An 8,743-nucleotide genomic window follows, 5' to 3' on the forward strand; every position below is an offset into this window, starting at 1 on the left:
ATTTTAGACCAAATTTTAAATTAACTGCCCAAGATGCTAAACATCAAAATAGGTTCATTGCTTTGGACAGCTTCTTTAACTAAAATCCAGAGGGAATTCCTTGCATCACTGATGTTGGAGTTAGCAGCATTTGTTGGCATTAAACCTCTCCAGACAAAGCTAATATTTTCATTTACTCCCAAGTTACAGAAGGATCCAAGAGTTAGGGTACATCTACACTGTAGAAATAATGCAGTTTGACAACACTTTAAATGTTGTAGCTGCAGTCTAGGGAATCCTGGGAATGTATAGTTTTATAAGTCTTCTTTGCCAAAGAGTGTTGGTGTCTCAAAAAGCTACGAATCCCAGGATTCCGTAGAATGGAACCATGGCAGTTAAAATGGTGTCAAACTGCATTATTTCTGCAGCGTAGATGCAGCCTAAGATGTTTTAGCTTTGGGTGTCTTAGGCCTCTTGGCTTTCAAGGGAACATTTGAAGTAGGAACATCACGTGGCAAAATCACTCAACCACTAATTTACAAATCAGTTAAACTCTGTCTTAAATTAAATCCAGGGAAGATGTATGGGTGCATGCTCAAGCATCAGTTTTACATTTAAATAAGATCAAGGGGGATTGTGCAAACAAACTAAACATTCACTTTATTCTGAACTGAACTCTCTTCCAAGGAAATTAATTTGAGAATCAGTGCTAACTCAATAGACCTCTCATTCGGTGGGGTTGTATGATCCATGCTTGAGTGAACCTGAAGAATGGAGTGTAAGTAAATTGGAATGAGATCACTTTTCCCACCGCTATTAATTCCACCTTGCTCCTTTCCCTCCTCCTCCTCAGGTTATCCTTCCATACATTGTCCCCTTCCTCCTCTTAGCATCTCAGCATTCACAGACTTACACCAATCCCATTTTGTTCCTTCAGACACACTGGTGAGAACGTAACAGTGAGCCTAGGCTGGCCATTTTGTTATTATTATGTGCCTTCAAGTCAACTCCAACTTGTAATGGTGATTCTCTTGTAGATGATATTATTATTATTATTATTATTATTATTATTATTATTATTATTTTGGCCAGACTGATTCACAGGAGGTTTGCTACAACCTTCCTCTGAGCTTGAGTGTGACTTGTCCAAGATCACTCAGTGGGTTTCCACTGAGTTGAGTGGGGATTCGAACCCTGGTTTCCCAGCATCCCAGTCCAAACCTCCAAATGCGCTACACCACACTTTCTCCTCTGGCCACTTTGTGTCTGTGTATGTGCCTTCAAGATACCTGAATTCATAGGATTTTCATAGGCAAAATAATAATAATAATAATAATAATAATAATAATAATAATAATAAATTTTAGATTTCCTGCATGGCAGGGGTTGGACTGGATGGCCCATGTGGTCTCTTCCGATTCTATGATTCTACTCAGAGGTGGTTTTGCCAACTCCTTCCTCTGAAATATGGTCTACAGCACCTGGTAGTCGACCCCCTCTTCTACCTTGCCCCCTAAGTTAATGGATTACAACCCACATCTGCCTCAAACTCAGTTTACATCAGTTGAAGTAAGCTGACTATAAATGAAGAAGGGGGGGGGGGAGAGAAGAAAAAATGGAGACATTTTAAAAGAAGCTGAAAAAAGGGGATGACAGAAGGTAAGTCAGAACTGTCTCTGGCAAATCAGGATATGAAAATACAGTCAGCCCTCGATATGCACAGATTTTTCATCCACGGATTCAAGCATCTGGGGCGTGAAAATATTTTTAAAATAAATAAATTACAAAAAGCAAACTTTGATTTTGCCATTTTATAGAAGGAATACCATTTTACCGTGGCATTATATATAATGGGACTTGAGCATCCATGGATTTTGGTATCCAAGGGGGGTCCTGGAACTAAACCCAAGTGAATACCAAGGACCCACTCTATAGAGGACCAGAGTTTCACATTCACTGAAGCACCAGAACAGGTCTTCTTCTGGCCAGTTGGCAATCCTATTTGGCCCTGCTTCTGAGGTTGCCATTTGCCATCCACAAGTTTAGGCAACCTTGGCCTACATTTGAACTTCATTTGCTTTGAGGCTGGAACTGGTGCTCCCTAGAAATTAGTTTGCAGCGTAAGGCTGAGAAATATTCCCCCATTGGGAATCTTCTATTCAACATTTCTTCTGGTTTGTATTTATGTTTCCTCATGAAAAGCCATATCCTCCCCAGTGACCCAAAGATGAGATTATTCATTCCTACAAAAAAGGGGAAAGAAGTCTATTTTTAGCATACCCAACATTCCTGCAAAGCAATGGGGACACTTCAGTGGTTTGTTTATATAGTAAATGATAAGATTATTTCCTGCTTTAAAACAGCAATGAGATGTTGAGAAAGTCTGTAGCACTTGGTTGTGTTATTCATCAGAATTGTTTCCGCCAGAAATGTGTTTATTTATGGACATAGGGAGAAAGTTGCAGTGTAACACTGCTTCAAATGTTTACTTGGTTCAACAGCCTTCCTGAACAACATAGTACTTGCCAAAGGTTTGGGACTACAACTCCCATCAGTCCCAGCCAACATACGTAATGGTTGGGGACTGGGTACAAGTCCCAATAGGCCAAGGGGATATTTCTCGGCCTTACGCTGCAAACTAATTTCTAGTGACATTACAACAACTCCAGAAAAAGAATCCTTTGCACAACTGTCCCTATACCAGTGATGGCGAACCTATGGCACGTGTGCCAGAGGTGGCACTCAGAGCCTTTTCTGTGGGCACATGTGCTGTCGCCCCAGCACAGAGTTTGCCAGAGTTTGTTACTAGAAAGCCAGAGGGACATGGCACTTTGAAATTAATAAGTGGGTTTTGGGTTGCAGTTTGGGCACTCGGCCTCTAAAAGGTTCACCATCACTGCCCTATACTAACAATCAAATTTTATGCAAAGGGAAGTTTCCTAAACTTGAGCGCATCTGAGGAAGTAGGCCAAATCTATGAAAGGTCATGCTATCAACTTCTTTTGGTTAGTCTCCAATGTGCTGCAAGATCCCTTTACGTACTGATTTTCCAGACTAACATGGCTAGGTCTTTGAATTCTATCAAATTTTATGGTACTATAAAGATTAAATTGCTTTCCTATCTAGCACTATCATAATTGTTGCCAGTTTCTCATTGAGGTGTTGTCCTGTGCCTTCTTTTAGCATGTGAGACAGCAGATTGGGGGGGGGGGGGTGTTGCCCATTGATATGTCCCCATCAGAGAGATGGCCAAGACATTTTGCTGCCTGAGGCAAAGGGCAAATGTTAACTCTCCCCTCCCCTGCCCTCCATTTCATGTATGATTTAGGGAGCTGTAATGGTCTGAGTGTTGGACTACGGCTCTGAGCAAAACAGAGTGTTGGACTATGGCTCTGAGCAAAACAGAACTGACTGGTACCATTACTTCCCTCGATCCAGAAGACACTGTATTCCTATTGATGCCACCTAAAATCATATTGATTGTTTTAGCTGCTGCATCACACTGTTGACCCATGTTCAGCTTGTGGTCTAATAAGTCTCCTAGATCTTTTCACATGTACTGTTATCACGGCAGGTGTCACCCATCCTATATCTGTGCATTTAATTTCCTCCCCCACCCCCCCAATCTAAATGTAGTACCTTATATTTCTTCCTGTTGAAACTGAAGCTTATTTTAATACCAAACTCTGCTCTTCACCACATCTGAGGGCCACAAGTACCATCCTCATCCTTCAAGACAGAAGAGGTGGCTCAGGAAGAACTACGAAGCTCCCCTCCCTGTAACATCTGCCATCTGAAGTGGTTACCTCACTGTGTCTAATGGAGTTTGGCTCCTTCGTACCAAACCAAACCAAAAATCACCACACAGAAAACTGACGTGGTAAGTCAAAAGATTTTATACATCTAATTTTCCATGAAGAAGGGTTTTTAAAAACCCCACAGAAAACAAAATAGGAGCATTCATTCACATGAGAACTGCCCCACCTCTGAAGTCTGAAGTTGAAAGGATCTCAATGGATCATTGTCACCACCAAATCAGCCATCATAGAATCATAGAATTGGAAGGGACTCCAAAGGTCATCTAGTCCAGACATTCCCAAACTTTGGTCCTCCAGGTGTTTTGGACTTTAGCTCCCAGAAGCCCCAGCCACCTTGACCAACAGTCAGGAATACTGGGACCTCAAGTCCAGAACATCTGGAGGACCAAAGTCTGGGAACCACTGATATAATAGAACCTGTGCCATGCAGGGACACAGAATTAAAGCACTCGCGCCCATTAATCTCTGCTGAAAGATCTTCAAGTCCACTTCTCTCCAAGGCAACCTATTCCCCTCCTGAACAGCTCTTACAGTAAAAAGTTCTTTCTAATTTTATGCACAATCTCTTTTGTTGTAATTTGAATCATTATTAACATCCCTATGGCTGTCACCATGGACTCTGACGTAACTGGCATCACCAGTGCTGCTTTCACTACAGCCAACTTTGCAGTTATTGCCACAAACTTTGCCACAACTATTGTCTGTTGCAAGAACTCTCATGACTGCAGTCTGCTTTGTCATGGTTTTTATCTTTACTACTGCAGAAAAGAATGACAGAAACCAATCCAGGAAAACCTCCCTTAAGGGGAAAAAAAGTTTAATAGCTTATTTGCCTTTCGTGTTATAAAAATACATCCTCCTTCCATTCTTGATAGGCTTATTGTTTCTCTGAAAGTCATTGCTTGACATTCTGTATTGTATGACACAGGCTGTGCCACACTGCAGAAATAAAGCAGCGTGACACCACTTAATCTGCCATGATTCAGTGCGATGGAATTCTGGGATTTGTAATTTGGTGAGACATTCAGCCTTCCCTGTTAGTGAGCTCTGGTGCACCACCAAACTATAAATCCCAGCATTTCATAGCATTGAGCCATGGAGGTTAAAGTGATGTCAAACTGCAGTGTGGCAGCAACCACATTGAAGAAAAGGAAAGATTGACTGATAGATATTTTGGACAGAAACTCCCTCTTTCTATGCCAGCTGCCTCCTTTTCTGATCACAGCATGGCACTGCATAGATTTTCTGACCAGTTTGTTGTAGTCAGCATGATTTTCATAGAATCATAGAATCGTAGAGTTGGAAGAGACTGCAAGGGCCATCCAGTCCAACCCCCTGCCTGCAGGAAATCTCAGTCAAAGCATACCCAACGGATGGCCATCCAGCCTCTGCTTAAAGACCTCTAAAGAAGGAGACTCCGCCACACTCCGAGGGAGTTTATTCCACTGTCGAACAGCCCTTACTGTCAGGAAGTTCCTCCTAATTTTGTTTCATCCTCTTCCTCTAAATCTCTCCTTTCTTTTTGCTGTAACTCTCAGTGTTAAAATTTACAGTGCAATCACATATATGCATCTGCATTGCAGATATAATCCAGTTTGACACTGTTGGAACTGCCATGGCTGAATGCTATGGGATTCTGTACTTGCCATGCTGTTTATTATATGGACTACCCTTTATTTAATATTTAGGGCCAACATCTCCTCCCTCAGTTTAAGGTTGGAAAAGTTACTTTTTTGGAGTTGTAGTTCAAACAAATAATCTTTCCAACCTCTGTCCAGGTCTCCCAGAACTGGTCAGTTCAGGTATCTGGTCATGCTTTCAACTGAAGCCACTAAATACACATAAAAATGGGTGATTTACTTTATTTCCAACAGACAGTACAGTCAGCCCTCCATATCCACAGATTCTTTATCCATGGATTCAAGTATCCATGGCTTGAAAATATTCCAAAAATATATAAATTCCAAAAACCAAACCTTGATTTTGACATTTTATATAAGGGACACCATCAGTGCCATTGTATATAATGGGACTTGAGCATACATGGATATGTGCGATTAATATTTTAATAATTTTATAAACATTTTTAATGTGTTCTTATGGAAGCCATCGTGAGTCCAGACCTGGGAGAAAGGTGGCATATAAATAAAGATGATGATGATGATGATGATGATGATGATGATGATGATGATGATAGAGTCATAGAATGATGATGATGTGCATTTCAAGCTAGAACTTTTTCTTTTTTCTTTGTTCTTGCGGTGGAAACAAAGTGATCAACATGACCATGCTTTTCATTCATTCACAATTTTTGTTTCAAAACGCTATGCAAGAATGGAGTGGGAGACAGGGAAATGACATCTTCTCTCACAACAGCAGCCAAATATGAGCAGCTTGACGGATGTGGCTTCAGGAGTAAGTCCAACCCTTGCTTACTTTTTTTTTGGACATGAATCAGTTCCTTCTCTCTGCCCTGAATTTTGCTGTTAATGTGTAGACAAGTCAGGGAATCTCCGGCCTAAGGGTGAAGATTGATTTCACGGTCTGACGTCACGGAAAGTCTGCAAAGGGATGGAGTTGGCCACCATTTTAAGGGATAAGCCCAGACATGTAAATGAAAATACAGTTTCATAGGAAAGCATCCAACTTGGTCCAATCATCTCTTGGCATCATTTTTCATTTTCTTAGTGACCCAAAACGAAAGAGAAGTCAGGCACTAGAGGAGAAAAAACTTTTGGCATGAGTCTGAATAATTAACTCTCAGAAAGAGAGAGAAATTTGAGAATGCAGAGAGCACAAACATCAACTCAAATTAATTTATTCACCCGTTTAGGTTTGTGTTTTCAGTATTTTAGTATTTAGTATTTTAGTAATTAAGATTTTGTATTTTTAGTACACCTCAATTAATAGGAGAATTTTCTTTTTACATGCCTTTAACTCTGGGTGCATCTACACTGTAGAAATAATGCAGACTGATGCCGCTTTAACTGCCATGGCTCCATCCTATAGAATCCTGGGATTTGTAGTTTTGTGAGACACCAACACTTTGTCAAAGAAGTCTAAAGAATTTGTAAAACTACACATCCCAGGATGGAGCTACAGAACTTCAAGTGGTGTCAAACTACATTATTTCTACAGTATAGATGCAGACTATGACTTGTGCCAACCCTATCACAGGGGTTTCTTGAAAAGATTTATTCAGAGGGGGTTTGCCCTTGCTTTCTTCTGAGGCTGAGAGTGTGCCTTACCCAAGCTCACCTGGTGGGGTTACATGGCTAAGCAGGGATTTGAACCCTGGTCTCCCAGAGTCTACTCTTAACACTAAGACCACTATACAAGACTGTCTCCACACTCAGGAAGTATGTCTCCTATACATACTTATATGCAAGTCTAAGCATGTCTCAGACTACAGCGGCAGCTATTCAGAATGACCAACCATCTTTTCCTAACTCAGAGATGCTCACCAAAAAACCCCAAAAGGACACGGAGGGGTGAATTTATGATTTAGGGAAGAGGGATTTTCCTTCTCCCACTCCTCTAGCATTCCTAAATAAAAACGTCATTGGACGTAGGCATTTTAGAGTAGGCTGGGAATTTAGCAAGCGGATACGTATTACTGATTCATTAACAAAAGTGATGTTTCATTCTTTTTTTGACATATCACACAGAATTTAATTTTCAATGGGGTATTTGTGAACGTTTGAAAATGGAGTGGGGGGAAGAGATATTTGAATTAGGAAATTCTGCCAAATTTTGAATTAGTTTGAAATGCCACTGAAATAGTTCTATTTCTAGCAAACCATGCAACTGGACAGCAATATGACACCTTGTTAGAGAATTTATTCCTCCCCCCCTCACTTATGAAGGTGTTCATAGAAAACTCCTGTGTGCGGTATCCACAAGAAAATGTTATAACAGGGTCACTATAAGTCATAACTGGCTTGAAGGTACATAACAAACGAAATATAAGACACAATTGTGGTGAACTCTTTTGCTATCTGAAGTGAACTAAAAATGTAAACCAGCAAAGGTGGGAGATGGTAAGTAGCCCAAGTTCACCCTTTAAATTTCACAGCCATCCTTGGATTTAAACTCATGTCACCTCAATCTGGGCCCCAAATTCCTATTACATACTGCATTGCTACCATCATGTTAGGGGCATCATAAAGGGAGTGCTGGGAGTCTGGACCACACTAGGTGACACCCTAGAGGGGGGATGTACACCTACCTGATGGGCTGGTACACTCAGTGGGACTGGCGTGGTTGCTGAGTGAATGAGAAAGAATGTTGCCTTCCTTTCTGGCTTGTCCAGCAGCCACACAAGACATTGAAGTTTATCACATGGGCCCTATAATGGGCCCGTTGCGTCCTACAATGGAGGCGCGCACGGAACAGGATGGAGCTAAGAACTGTATTTTACTGCACAATGCCGTCACTGCTGCTGGGTGTTCTAATCGCATCTTCCCTCCGTTCCAGAGGGCGTGATTTCTGAGAATGCTTTAGAACAGTTCTCAGATATTGCGCCCTCTGGAACGGCCCGGTGGCAGCGGCGGCGTTCCCTTGTGCAGTAAAATGCAGTCCCTAGCCCCATCCCATTTCGTGCACAACCCTGCGTGCACCTGTTTTACAACACAACAGGCCTGTTTTAGGGCCCATGTGATAAACCTCAGGGAATAGGCTGTCCGAAGGCCACAGCACCCTCCGATCAGTGGCCACCGGGGCGGGGGGGGGGGCAGAATGCGGTGTCTTCCTTTGCAGGTCTGGCACGGCTGCTGGGTGAGAAGCCACATGACACCCAGAATGGGCCATCTGGAGGCCATAGCACTGCCCCTCATGTGCAATCTGACTGGGGAGTGGGCAGCCAGCCAGGGGGTGGGTGAGCGAGCCAGTGGGAGGGAGGGAAGGTGGGGCAGTTTGGCAACCCCTTCAACAGCCCTTTCCAGGCA

Source organism: Sceloporus occidentalis, unplaced genomic scaffold (genome assembly GCF_023333645.1).
Source record: "Sceloporus occidentalis isolate IW3139 unplaced genomic scaffold, rSceOcc1.0.p SCAF_14, whole genome shotgun sequence".
NCBI lineage: Eukaryota > Metazoa > Chordata > Lepidosauria > Squamata > Phrynosomatidae > Sceloporus > Sceloporus occidentalis.